The following is a 14,002-nucleotide window of genomic DNA, read 5'->3' as shown; positions in this document are numbered from 1 at the left end:
GTTGAGAACGTTTATGCCTCGCTTCAGGCTCTGATTGCACAGCGTGCAAACCACTCGTGTCTTGTCGTCAGCACATTGTCTGAAGAACTGCCACGCCAGGGAACTCCTTGGAGCTGGCTTTGGTGTGCTCGGTCCCTTGCTGCGGTGGGCAGTAGGAGGCGTAATGTCTAGAGGACGGCCGCTCCGCTTTTGCACCCTGCTCACTCTTCTGCTGCGCTGGTGGCTCTGTGCGACCACCGCCTCTTCCTCCAAACTACATCGGTCACTCGCATGACCTTGATTCCATGTGGGGTCGAGGACCTCATCGTCCTCCACATCATCTTCCACCCAGTCTTCAACACTGAATAATATTGGTGCACCAAATGGCGGTATTTAAAATCTCTGAATGTAACCCAAATGTATTAAGGGTGTATCTCACAATGACATCTGCATCAAAGGCTGCCAACTAAAATTTTTTTTCCCAAATGAGTGTTTGTTTAAAAACTGAATTTGACAGCAGTATATAAGCCTGTAATTTCACATGTGCTGATGCTGCAAGGCCTGAAAATAGTGTTTTTTGTCAAAAGAGTGTGTTTTTCAAACCCCAGAAAATGATGGGTGTATTTCTACCTTAAATTACACACTGACTAATACAGATGTTGTAGATTGCCAAAAAAGGCTTTTTTTGCTAACAGAATATGAAAACTGTATATATTTAACTTGAATTTAACACTTGCAGATCTGGAAAATACAGTTTTTTGAAAAAAATTGTGTGTTTTTTAAACCCCAGAAAATGATGGGTGTATTTATACCTTAAATTGCACACTGACTAATACTGATGTTGTAGATTGCCAAAAAAGTCTTTTTTTGCTAACAGAATATGAAAGCTGTAGATATTAACCACCTCAGCCCACCTAGCTTAAACACCCTTAATGACCAGGCCACTTTTTACACTTCTGCACTACACTAATTTCACAGTTTATTGCTCGGTCATGCAACTTACCACCCAAATGAATTTTACCTCCTTTTCTTTTCACTAATACGGAATACCACGGAATACCTTGGGGTGTCTTCTTTCCAAAATGGGGTCACTTGTGGGGTAGTTATACTGCCCTGGCATTTTAGGGGCCCTAATGCATGAGAAGTAGTTTGAAATCAAAATGTGTAAAAAATGCCCTGTGAAATCCGAAAGGTGCTCTTTGGAATGTGGGCCCATTTGCCCACCTAGGCTGCAAAAAAGTGTCACACATCTGGTATCGCCGTACTCAGAAGAAGTAGGGCAATGTGTTTTGGGGTGTCTTTTTACATATACCCATGCTGGGTGAGAGAAATATCTCGGAAAAAGACAACTTTTTGCATTTTTTTATACAAAGTTGGCATTTGACCAAGATATTTATCTCACCCAGCATGGGTATATGTAAAATGACACCACAAAACACATTGCCCAACTTCTCCTGAGTACGGAGATACCACATGTGTGACACTTTTTTGCAGCCTAGATGCGCAAAGGGGCCCAAATTCCTTTTATGAGGGCATTTTTAGACATTTGGATCCCAGACTTCTTCTCACGCTTTAGGGCCCCTAAAATGTCAGGGCAGTATAAATACCCCACATGTGACCCCATTTTGGAAAGAAGACACCCCAAGGTATTCAATGAGGGGCATGGCGAGTTCATAGAAATTGTTTTTTTTGGCACAAGTTAGCGGAAATTGTTTTTTCTCACAAAGTCTCCCTTTCCGCTAACTTGGGACAAAAATTTCAATCTTTCATGGACTCAATATGCCCCTCACGGAATACTTTGGGGTGTCTTCTTTCCGAAATGGGGTCACATGTTGGGTATTTATACTGCCCTGGCATTTTAGGGGCCCTAAAGCGTGAGAAGAAGTCTGGAATATAAATGTCTAAAAATTTTTACACATTTGGATTCCGTGAGGGGTATGGTGAGTTCATGTGAGATTTTATTTTTTGACACAAGTTAGTGGAATATGAGACTTTGTAAGAAAAAAAAAATTCTGCTAACTTGGGCCCAAAAAATGTCTGAATGGAGCCTTACAGGGGGTGATCAATGACAGGGGGGTGATCAGGGAGTGTATATGGGGTTATCACCCCCCTGTCATTGATCACCTTCCTGTAAGGCTCCATTCAGACGTCCGTATGTGTTTTGCGGATCCGATCCATGGATCCGTGGATCCGCAAAACACATACGGACGTCTGAATGGAGCCTTACAGGGGGGTGATCAATGACAGGGGGGTGATCAGGGAGTCTATATGGGGTGATCACCCCCCTGTCATTGATCACCCCCCTGTAAGGCTCCATTCAGACGTCCGTATGTGTTTTGCGGATCCGATCCATGGATCCGTGGATCCGCAAAACACATACGGACATCTGAATGGAGCCTTACAGGGGGGTGATCAATGACAGGGGGGTGATCAGGGAGTCTATATGGGGTGATCACCCCCCTGTAAGGCTCCATTCAGACGTCCGTATGTGTTTTGCGGATCCGATCCATGTATCCGTGGATCCGTAAAAAACATACGGACGTCTGAATGGAGCCTTACAAGGGGGTGATAAATGACAGGGGGGTGATCAGGGAGTCTATATGGTGTGATCACCCCCCTGTCATTGATCACCCCCCTGTAAGGCTCCATTCAGACGTCCGTATGTGTTTTGCGGATTCGCGGTGTCCGTGTTTTGCGGATCCACGGATCCGCAAAACACATACGGACGTCTGAATGGAGCCTTACAGGGGGGTGATCAATGACAGGGGGGTGATCAGGGAGTCTATATGGGGTGATCACCCCCTGTAAGGCTCCATTCAGACGTCCGTATGTGTTTTGCGGATCCGATCCATGTATCCGTGGATCCGTAAAAAACATACGGACGTCTGAATGGAGCCTTACAAGGGGGTGATCAATGACAGGGGGGTGATCAGGGAGTCTATATGGTGTGATCACCCCCCTGTCATTGATCACCCCCCTGTAAGGCTCCATTCAGACGTCCGTATGTGTTTTGCGGATCCGCGGTGTCCGTGTTTTGCGGATCCACGGATCCGCAAAACACATACGGACGTCTGAATGGAGCCTTACAGGGGGGTGATCAATGACAGGGGGGTGATCAGGGAGTCAATATTGGGTGATTACCCCCCTGTCATTGATTACCCCCCTGTAAGGCTCCATTCAGACGTCCGTATGTGTTTTGCGGATCCGATCCATGGATCCGTGGATCCACAAAACACATACGGATGTCTGAATGGAGCCTTACAGGGGGGTGATCAATGACAGGGGGGTGATCAGGGAGTCTATATGGGGTGATCACCCCCCTGTCATTGATCACCCCCCTGTAAGGCTCCATTCAGACGTCCGTATGTGTTTTGCGGATCCGATCCATGTATCCGTGGATCCGTAAAAAACATACGGACGTCTGAATGGAGCCTTACAGGGGGGTGATCAATGACAGGGGGGTGATCAATGACAGGGGGGTGATCAGGGAGTCTACAGTATATGGGGTGATCACCCCCCTGTCATTGATCACCCCCCTGTAAGGCTCCATTCAGACGTCCGTATGTGTTTTGCGGATCCGATCCATGTATCCGTGGATCCGTAAAAAACATACGGACGTCTGAATGGAGCCTTACAGGGGGGTGATCAATGACAGAGGGGTGATCAATGACAGGGGGGTGATCAGGGAGTCTATATGGGGTGATCACCCCCCTGTAAGGCTCTATTCAGACGTCTGTATGTGTTTTGCGGATCCGATCCATGTATCCGTGGATCCGTAAAAAACATACGGACGTCTGAATGGAGCCTTACATGGGGTGATCAATGACAGGGAGGTGATCAGGGAATCTATATGGGGTGATCAGGGGTTAATAAGGGGTTAATAAGTGACGGGGGGGTAGTGTAGTGGTGTTTGGTGCTAATTATTACTGAGCTGCCTGTGTCCTCTGGTGGTCGATCCAAGCAAAAGGGACCCCTAGAGGACCAGGTAGCAGGTATATTAGACGCTGTTATCAAAACAGCGTCTAATATACCTGTTAGGGGTTAAAATAATCGCATCTACAGCCTGCCAGCGAACGATCGCCGCTGGCAGGCTGTAGATCCACTCGCTCACCTTCCGATCCTGTGAACGCGCACGCCTGTGTGCGCGCGTTCACAGGAAATCTCGCGTCTCGCGAGATGACACATAGATGCGTGACTCTGCCTGGAGCTGCCGCCTCCGGAACGCGATCCTGCGTTAGGCGGTCCGGAGGCGGCTAAACTTGAATTTAACACTTGCAGATCTGAAAAATACTGTTTTTTGAAAAAAATGTGTGTTTTTCAAACCCCAGAAAATGATGGATGTATTTCTACCTGAAATTGCACACTGACTAATACAGATGTTGTAGTTTGCCCCCAAAAAATGGTGATTTGCAATGCCCCAAAAGCTCAGTGTAATGACCGGCGTCACGCAAAGGGAGGGAAATGGGAAGGCCCTGTCCAAGGGAGAGGGAAAGGTGGTGACCCCTGACTCACCTTGCGGCTGGCACCTGACTGCCCTGACGTCCCTAGATGGGTTCCTCACCCATACGCCGATCACGTGCCTAAACCCTGGCTTTCCCTAAGATGAGCCCTATGTAGTGAATGGGGCTGCGGGATCACTAGTCCGCACCACTGACACTAAGAGGAAAACACCAAGGAGAGGACAGACAATACAGACAAACATATAATCCCAGGTGGGCGACAACAGCAGACCACCAAGGCCCAACAGGGATCCGGAGGGTAATGTTCTGGAACAACAACCAGGGAACACAGTTACACAGCTCTAGTGGGTCAGTAAAGAAGTCCAGGCAGGAAGCTCTATATCTGGCAACCAGAGAAGTGAGAGAGGGGAATATAAGGAGGTTAGAAGTGCTGGACAAGAAACAGCTGAGGAGAAGAAGCTACGGATCCCTGAGTGAGCCAAAAAGGGTTGCAAGGCAAATCCAGAAAGCTACCATTACGAAACAGCACTGTCTTTGTACATAGAACGCGCAGCCACCCGCTGCGACTTCCTGACCCCGGGTATAACGGAGTCAGACGTGGCTCTTGACACCCTCGTGACAGTACCCCCCCTTCCACGAGGGGCCTCCGGACACTCAGGACTAGGTCTCTCAGGATGAGAGACATGAAATACCCGAACTAACCTGTCGGCGTTTACCTCAGACGCTGGAACCCACATTCTTTCCTCGGGACCGTAACCCCTCCAATGCACCAGATATTGAAGAGAACGGCGGACCCGACGAGAATCAACAATTTTGGATATTTGAAACTCTAGATTACCATCCACAATAACAGGAGGGGGTGGCAGCGGTGATGGTTCTAGAGGTGGAACATACTTTTTGAGTAACGATTTATGGAAGACGTTATGAATTTTAAAAGTCTGAGGTAGCTCCAGGCGAAAAGCCACGGGGTTAATGATGGCTACTATTTTGTAAGGACCAATAAACCTAGGACCCAGTTTCCAAGAGGGAACCTTTAATTTAATATTCCTAGTAGATAACCACACATAGTCATTCACTCCTAGGTCCGGACCTGGCGACCGTTTTTTATCAGCCATGCATTTATATTTACCTCCCATATTTTTCAAATTAGCTTGCACTTTCTGCCATACAGATGAAAGAGACGACGAAAACCGTTCCTCTTCGGGAACCCCAGAAGACCCCCCCTCTTTGAAAGTACATAATTGGGGATGAAAACCATATGCACCAAGAAATGGTGACTTGCCAGTAGATTCCTGACGGCGATTATTTATGGCAAACTTGGCTAACGGTAAATGTAATGACCGGCGTCACGCAAAGGGAGGGAAATGGGAAGGCCCTGTCCAAGGGAGAGGGAAAGGTGGTGACCCCTGACTCACCTTGCGGCTGGCACCTGACTGCCCTGACGTCCCTAGACGGGTTCCTCACCCGTACGCCGATCACGTGCCTAAACCCTGGCTTTCCCTAAGATGAGCCCTATGTAGTGAACGGGGCGGTGGGATCACTAGTCCGCACCACTGACACTAAGAGGAAAACACCAAGGAGAGGACAGACAATACCGACAAACATATAATCCCAGGTGGGCGACAACAGCAGACCACCAAGGCCCAACAGGGATCCGGAGGGTAACGTTCTGGAACAACAACCAGGGAACACAGTTACACAGCTCCAGTGGGTCAGTATAGAAGTCCAGGCAGGAAGCTCTATATCTGGCAACCAGAGAAGTGAGAGAGGGGAATATAAGGAGGTTAGAAGTGCTGGACAAGAAACAGCTGAGGAGAAGAAGCTACGGATCCCTGAGTGAGCCAAAAAGGGTTGCAAGGCAAACCCAGAAAGCTACCATTACGAAACAGCACTGTCTTTGTACATAGAATGCGCAACCACCCGCTGCGACTTCCTGACCCCGGGTATAACGGAGTCAGACGTGGCTATTGACAACCTCGTGACACTCAGATGCAGTGCTGGTGCACTGAGCATGCATAAAATGGCCGCCACCGCCACCACCCACCTAACTAACAGAATTCTAAAAGTTTGTATTTTTTGGTCAATGAGCTCAGGGCAGGGTAAAACGATAGTGCCCTGCACCCACACAACTATTTGTCTGTAGATCACTGAGTTAGATTCTCTCCTATGCTCTCCCTGAAATCGCAAGTCCAGCAGCATCCTCTCCCTACACTTGTAACAGCAGAGTGACATGCAGCGCTACGTGACGCAAGCTTATATAGAGCCTGGGTCACATGCTGCTCTGGCCAATCACAACCATGCCATTAGTAGGCATGGCTGTGATGGCCTCTTGGGGCAAGTAGTGTGATGCTTGTTGATTTGCTGCTGTGCAGCCTTTCAAAAAACGGCAAGAAAGAGTCAAACACCAAACCCGAACTTTCACTGAAATGTTCGTGTTCGGGTCCAGGGTCCCAAAATCCTAAAGTTCGGTACGAACTCGAACTTTACAGTTCGGGTTCGCTCAACCCTACGCAGCTCCTTTAATGTTGCTGTAGGCCTCTTGGTAGCCTCCCAGACCAGTTTTCTTCTCGTCTTTTCATAGATTTTGGAGGAACGTCCAGTTCTTGGTAATGTCACTGTTGTGCCATATTTTCTCCACTTGATGATGACTGTCTTCACTGTGTTCCATGGTATATCTAATGCCTTGGAAATTCTTTTGTACCCATCTCCTAAAGGATAACTTTTAACAATGAGATCCATCTGATGCTTTGGAAGCTCTCTGTGGACCATGGCTTTTGCTGTGGTATGCGACTAAGAACATTTCAGGAAAGACCAACTAGAGCAGCTGAATTTTATTTGGAGTTAGGCCTAGTTCACACGAACGTTTTTTTTGCGAGTGTACGGGCCGTTTTTTTGTGTTCCGTATACGGTCCGTATACGGAACCATTCATTTCAATGGTTCCGCAAAAAAAAATGAATGTACTCGGTATGCATTCCGTTTCCGTATTTCTGTTTTTCCGTTCCGTTTTAACATAGAACATGTCCTATTATTGCCCGCAAATCACGTTCCGTGGCTCCATTCAAGTCAATGGGTCCGCAAAAAAAACGGAACACATACGGAAATGCATCCGTATGTCTTCCGTTTCCGTTCCGTTTTTTGCTGAACCAACTATTGAAAATGTTATGCCCAGCCCAATTTTATCTATGTAATTACTGTATACTGTATATGCCATACGGAAAAATGGAACGGAAAAACGGAACAGAAACGGAAACACAACTGAAACAAAAAATGGAACAACGGATCCGTGAAAAACGGACCGCAAAACACTGATAAAGCCATACGGTCGTGTGCAATAGGCCTTAGGCCTCATGCACACGACCGTTTTTTTGCGGTCCGCAAAACGGATTTCCGTTGTTCCGTGATCCGTGACCGTTTTTTCTTCCGTGGGTCTTCCTTGATTTTTGGAGGATCCACGGACATGAAAAGTGAAAAAAAAATCTAAGTCAAGTTTGCATTGAAAATGATAGGAGAAACGGACACGGATCACGGACGCCGATGACTATCTTGTGTGCATCCGTGATTTTTCACGGACCCATTGACTTGAATGGGTCCGTGAACCGTTGTCCGTGAAAAAAATAGGACAAGTCCTATTTTTTTCACGGACTGGAAAAACGGATCACGGACGCGGAAGCCAAACGGTGCATTTTCCGATTTTTCCACGGACACATTGAAAGTCAATGGGTCCGCGAAAAAAATGGAAAACGGAACAACGGCCGCGGATGCACACAACGGTCGTGTGCATGAGGCCTTAATCAGAGGAACTTTGAATGATGGCAGGTGTATGATCACTCCTATTTAACATGATTCTGAATGTGATTGCTTAATTCTGAACACAGCTACATCCCCAGTTATAAGAGGGTGTGCACATTTATGCAACCACATTATTTTTATCTATTTTATTTAATGTTTGTGTGTGTCATTAAAAGATATCAACACTATCCACTTGAGGTGGAAATTTTATTAGGATGTGTTTTTAATATATTGTGTATTGTCATCATGTCTCTCATTGCCAGGATAAACCATTGGAGTGGATATCTTCCTGTGTATGTGGAGACAAAGCTGCCGGGCGCAGAGGTCTCCGTCGGCGAATTGTCCAATGTGCTATGCACTGGGCTGTTGTCCGGGGGAGACTGATGTGTTCAGCAAGGCAGTGTTTTCTTGGCTAATGAATGGACGCCAGCTAGGGCCCCCGTGCAAGACACGGATTTATTGGTTTGGCGTGGATGCATTTGTTAAGAGAACAATATATGAAAGGAACGTGCGTTTGTTGTCTCTAGTGCGCCTAATCAGCCGCTGGAGATAATGACGTTGTCCTGTAAATAAACATGCATGAGGATCATAGTAACTTTATTTGGCATTGATCACTGTGCAAGGGTGGATAAAGTTCGCTCCAGTGGTAATGGGTGTTAGCTGGCTATGTTATTCTAAATGATGGTGTCTTGTCTTCCTATGTCATCACTTCCTGCATCCTTGTTAAGTGGTCGAGTAATGGGCCAGACCCTTTTCTATTGTTACACCTTTTGTGAGTAAGAAATAAAAGTGAACAGACCGGGCAGGAGCTAGGCAGTTGCTCAGCAGGACTCAACATGATAACACCTTTGTCTGACTGTGGTTGAGAGATTTACCTTTTTCTTACACAAAGTCTGATGCGAGCGGATTTCTACCATAAATATTTCAATTACAGATGGCGAGCTGGGAAGGATCCAACAGATTTTTTTCTCTGCACAGCAGGTAAAGGGGATAGAAAAGTAAACTGTAATTTTGTCTGCTGCGTCAGAGAGGAAATTTCTGCTTGGTGAAAGAACATTTTTGCTCTATTTGTGTAAGGACGAGGTAAGTGCTTTTCCGTTGTGTAGTTTTTGGTGGCTCTGAGTTGATTGTACAGAGATTGTGATGTGTGTGCTGAGCAGTACAGAGTATTGTGTTTTTTTGTTGTAACTTCTTAACTTTTATATTACTGTGATTTTGTAAGAGGCGATTTTATAGAGGTTTATAGAGGCAGCGATTTGTTTTAGTGTTTGTACATTAGAGACAGCATTTAAATTACCCGCAGAGTGGAGGTTTGCTCTGGTTTCGGGGGTGGGGCATTGTGAATATAGAAACTGTTTTGTTTAGTTTGGTTTTTCTATTGCTGGATATTGTAGGTACTATCTTGTCTTCCTTTGTATGTCATGCTATGTGGTTTTGTTGGCCATTTTGTCTTCCTTTGTGTGTGAAGGCCATGTGGTTTTGTCAGCCATCTTTGATTTCCTTTGTGTGAAGAACATGTGGCTTTGGCAGACATCTTGGTTAGTTTGGTGCTGCAGGTTTTAACAAGGAATTCATTTTAGTTTGAGCTGGTTCACTTTTAGTATTGGTGTCTATGGAAAGCGATTTGGTTGTTTTTGCCTCAAATGTCCGTTTTGTCCAGAATAGTTATCTTGTCTTCTTGTAACCTTTCTATGTACAGTTTGATTTTGTTTTGGTAAGTTTTGTGCTGGATATCGGTTGAGTGTTCGGTTATGGTATAGCTCAGTGACCTGTCTGATAGGGGATTCATTGTGTGAGCATTAGTGGCAGTTTAGCGGTGAAATTGTGCTATAGTTGATGATTCTGCCTAATGTTTGTATTTCTGTGGCTGTTACACTGAATTGTAGAAATGTTTGGCATAGTTAATACAGGCACTACAGTGTAGAAAGGAGGTGCTTGTAGTTCTGTGCCAAAAGTATTGGGACAACTCCTAGAAATAGGCACCAGTGTTTTGTTTTTTGTAGCAACCATTGTGTTTGTATTCCTGTGCAATGGAAAGCATTTTTAAAGAAGTTGCAAAGTTGAAGGACATAGCGGCAATTCTTCAAGCTATGCAAGGATCTACTGATCCATGGCCGCAGGCCCAGAATTGTGTAGCAAACCTGATCGGTACCAGAAAATGGCGCATAAGGAAAGGCAAGTATGCTCTGATTTTTGCTGCTGGGTGGATAGCGGATAAATATCTTGTAGGCTGAAGCTGAGTTTGGAAGGAGAAGTGGAAGATTTAAAAGTGGAAATTGTTAAATTGACAACTCTTGTCCAGCAGGCAGCTGAAGCTAGCACTGAGTATGAATGTACTGTGATGTGTAATACTGAGCTGCGCAAGGAGAATGAATGTTTATCTGAAAGCCTGACGTATGCACAGGGTGCTTTAAGGGAATTGTCTGCTCTCTGCAGGAGGACAGAAGATGAACATTCACAGTGCTTAGTGCAGCCAGAGTCAGTGAAACTACTGTTAGAAAGTAATGTGTCTGGGATTAAAGGCAATGTATGGGCTGTAAGTATGGAGAAGTCTGAGGACTGTGGGTCACATAGTGGATCCGACTCAGGGATGGAGATGGACAATGTGTCTGACCCTGGGGTTGAAAGTGTTAACACAATGCCAGAAGATTCCTCAAATGAGTCCGTGGTAAGTGGACTCAATACAGATAGTAGTGTGGTATCTAGTCATGCTGGGATGATTAATATTGTGCAGCAAGTCAAATCACCATGTGCCCATGCCCAGAGAAGATATTGTGCAGGGAGACAAGCTATTTGTTGTTTTGCATGCAGGAAATCTGGGCACATTGCACGATACTGTGACTTTGCTAATGGCAACAGACACAGGTATGTTAAGTACCCCAGAACCACACCTAGAAGTGAAGTGGTTTATTCAGCAAGGTGGGGCAATGGTCCCAGACATGGTTCTTTGCAAAGGCATAGAACCCAGGGACAGCAAAGGTCTTTGATCAAGAAGCAGATTTTAAATCCCAATATGAACGGTTAAAATGTGAAGCTCAGAGAGGAAAGAGATCGATTCCTGTAATTCAGTAGACTTTCTAATTTTGTGTGCCAGAGAAGGGTAAATTAAGATATGTTATTGAGGTCTTTGTAAACCACTTTACTGTTCGTATTTAAAGAAAATGGAGGAACTCTAAGACCTAATTTAAATTGACTTTTCCCTTCCCCATGAAATCTGTTTGGGATCTTGTAATGTTAAATCCTGCTTCTTGGTTTGGGGCTGGGCAAATTAGCATTTCAATGACTGGGTGGGTAGAAATTCTCCTGTCGATGTTTACGGTTTCAGGTGAACCCTCCAAGACATTGATGTGTTAATTCAGTCCTATACAATTGTATGTGTTCCTAAGTTTTTTGTTTTTTTGTATTTAAGTTTCGGTTTTTAAGTAAAAATTAACTTTTTACTGAATCTCAATGTATATAGCAAGACTTTCTGTAACTGAAATTTTCTTCTTTTTCGGTTTTATTTTCAGTCATTTTTATCTATTTTTGTTTGGGTATTTCTTTGATTCATTTATATTTACCTTTTTCTGCAGTTCTATATTCGATCTTAACATACTCTTTTCTTTCTATTTCTATTTTCCAAGTGACAGTTATCCACTCCAGGACTCTTCTCTCGTTAACAACCAGAGGTTAACCCCATATTTCTTTTTACTTTGTCAGCAGGAGATTGACTGGAGGAGCCACATTGAGCTGGAGAAAAGCGGGTCTCATTTATTGGGTAGCCGTTGCTGGCCAAACACAGGCGTAGCTCAGCTGTGTGTATAGCCCTTTGGGAGGCATACTGGGAATCCAGCTAAAGGAGCTTTGGCTTAAAGGCCCTGTGGGACTGGAAATAGCATTGAGAGTAGCAATAGGCCGCTCTCAGTGCACAAGATTTCTAGCTGTCCGACATAGGCTGTGTAAAAGTCGGGGTCGGACAGACGTACCGTAAGAATGAGCCGAGCGATACCCTCCGTATACGCTCAAAAGCATGACACTGGTAAGGCTTTGTTAACCAGGGATGGGTTGTGGCAGATCCATTTTCGGGGGGGGGGGGGGAAATGGTCCCCTCATGGGGTCAGACGGCTGCTCAGTACATGAGATCTAGTTATGGGGTGAAGGCCACAAAGCCCCTTAAAGAATGGAGTAGGTGGTCCAAGGGAACTAATTGGAGTATCCCTCTGGAAGGGAGGTAGCGCAATGGTGGCTGCAAAAGTCAATCATGGAAATTAAGCAGGGCGTACAGAACCCAGTTTCAATCCGGAAGAACCGAGTGATGTACGCCTGGCCTGAGGGGTAAACTGAATTTAGGGATCCGATGCAGGAAGCAGAGGAGGCTCTATCTGGGCTGACTTTGTTGAAACAGGCCGGATCCACTAAACCCGGGCCTACTGAAACAACCAGTACCGAGTCCCCAACTGTCACTTCCACCTCCACTACTGACAGGGTCGCTTCTCTTTTTCTCTTTCTCTATCTCTCTCTCTCTCTTATCCCTTCCTCATCTCTCCATCTAACCTTGAGACGATGCACCATGTTGAATCCAGCTTCTCTTCGTCCTGTTTTTGAGGACGATGAGAAGGGGGGAAACTGGTGCAGAAAACAACAATCTTCAAACTTTTTACTAACCATTATAACCTCTCAAATGTCAATCAATTTTCTAACCTAGTAGGGAATTACGTTCAGAACCATCACAACTGCCTTTTCTTTGACGGTACTTGGGTCAGAATTTTGCAAAGAAGGTAAAAATCATGGCCGATCCATGGCCTGAATGTTCCGCTGTAACCATTTATTCTATCAGGTATGCCCCCAGACAGCCCCACAGGTTATCACCCGATGTCCACCACCAGGTTCGGGAGTCTCTCCCGGACCCATACTCAATAACCAGTGTTCATTCTAGTCAACCAGGTGATTGGGTCGTGCTAAAGAAACATCCGAGGACGGGACTAGAGCCGAGATATCTTGGGCCTTTCCAGGTGCTGCTGATGACGCCAACCTCTCTGAAGTTCGAAGGACGAGACAACTGGATCCACACCGGTCACTGCAAGAAGCTGCTCAACTAAGTCAAAGAATGAAGAGTATCACTTTTGTTGATTTTGTTTAGATTTTTTGGAAGGGAAACGCACATCAAACTAGCCAGGGCCACAAGGAAACATTTGTTGATAGCACTGGTTTTACATTCCTAGAGGGTAATATCAGCTATAGGTTTAATAATAGCTCTGGCTCCTGCTCCTCGCTTGTTAATCCTGTGTGGGTGTCTGGGCAGCTAGGTGACCCATAGATGTGGTAAAGGTCATAAGTTTGTGGGATCCTCCAGTTGTGAGGAAGGTATAACGGTCAACCTTACTAATGAAACCCCTGATCTCTTTAATAACACCCATAGACCAGATTATATCTGCTGGAAATAAGGATGTGACGTTCAGACTCAAGGAGCAATCCATCAGTCTATTCAGTTATTACTGGAGGCCCATGACCGTCAGAAGTTCTTGTGTGGAGTTGACAGGCCCGTACTATTTCCTATGCGGGTTAGGGTACTTTCACACTACCGTTTTTCTTTTCCGGCGCTGAGTTCCATCCTAGGGGCTTAAATCCAGAAAAGAACTGATCAGTTTTATCCACATGCATTCTGAATGGAGAGTAATTTGTTCACTTTGACTGAACGCCGGATCCGGCTTTTTTCCCATTGACTTGCATTACTGCAAGATCCGGCGCCGTGTGTTCCGTCAAACCGGATCCGGATTTTGCATGTTAAACCCGA

The sequence above is a fragment of the Bufo bufo genome, chromosome 3, assembly GCF_905171765.1.
Source record: "Bufo bufo chromosome 3, aBufBuf1.1, whole genome shotgun sequence".
NCBI classification, from domain to species: domain Eukaryota; kingdom Metazoa; phylum Chordata; class Amphibia; order Anura; family Bufonidae; genus Bufo; species Bufo bufo.
The sequence above is the reverse complement of the archived record's forward strand: the minus strand, read 5'-3'. Positions refer to the sequence as shown.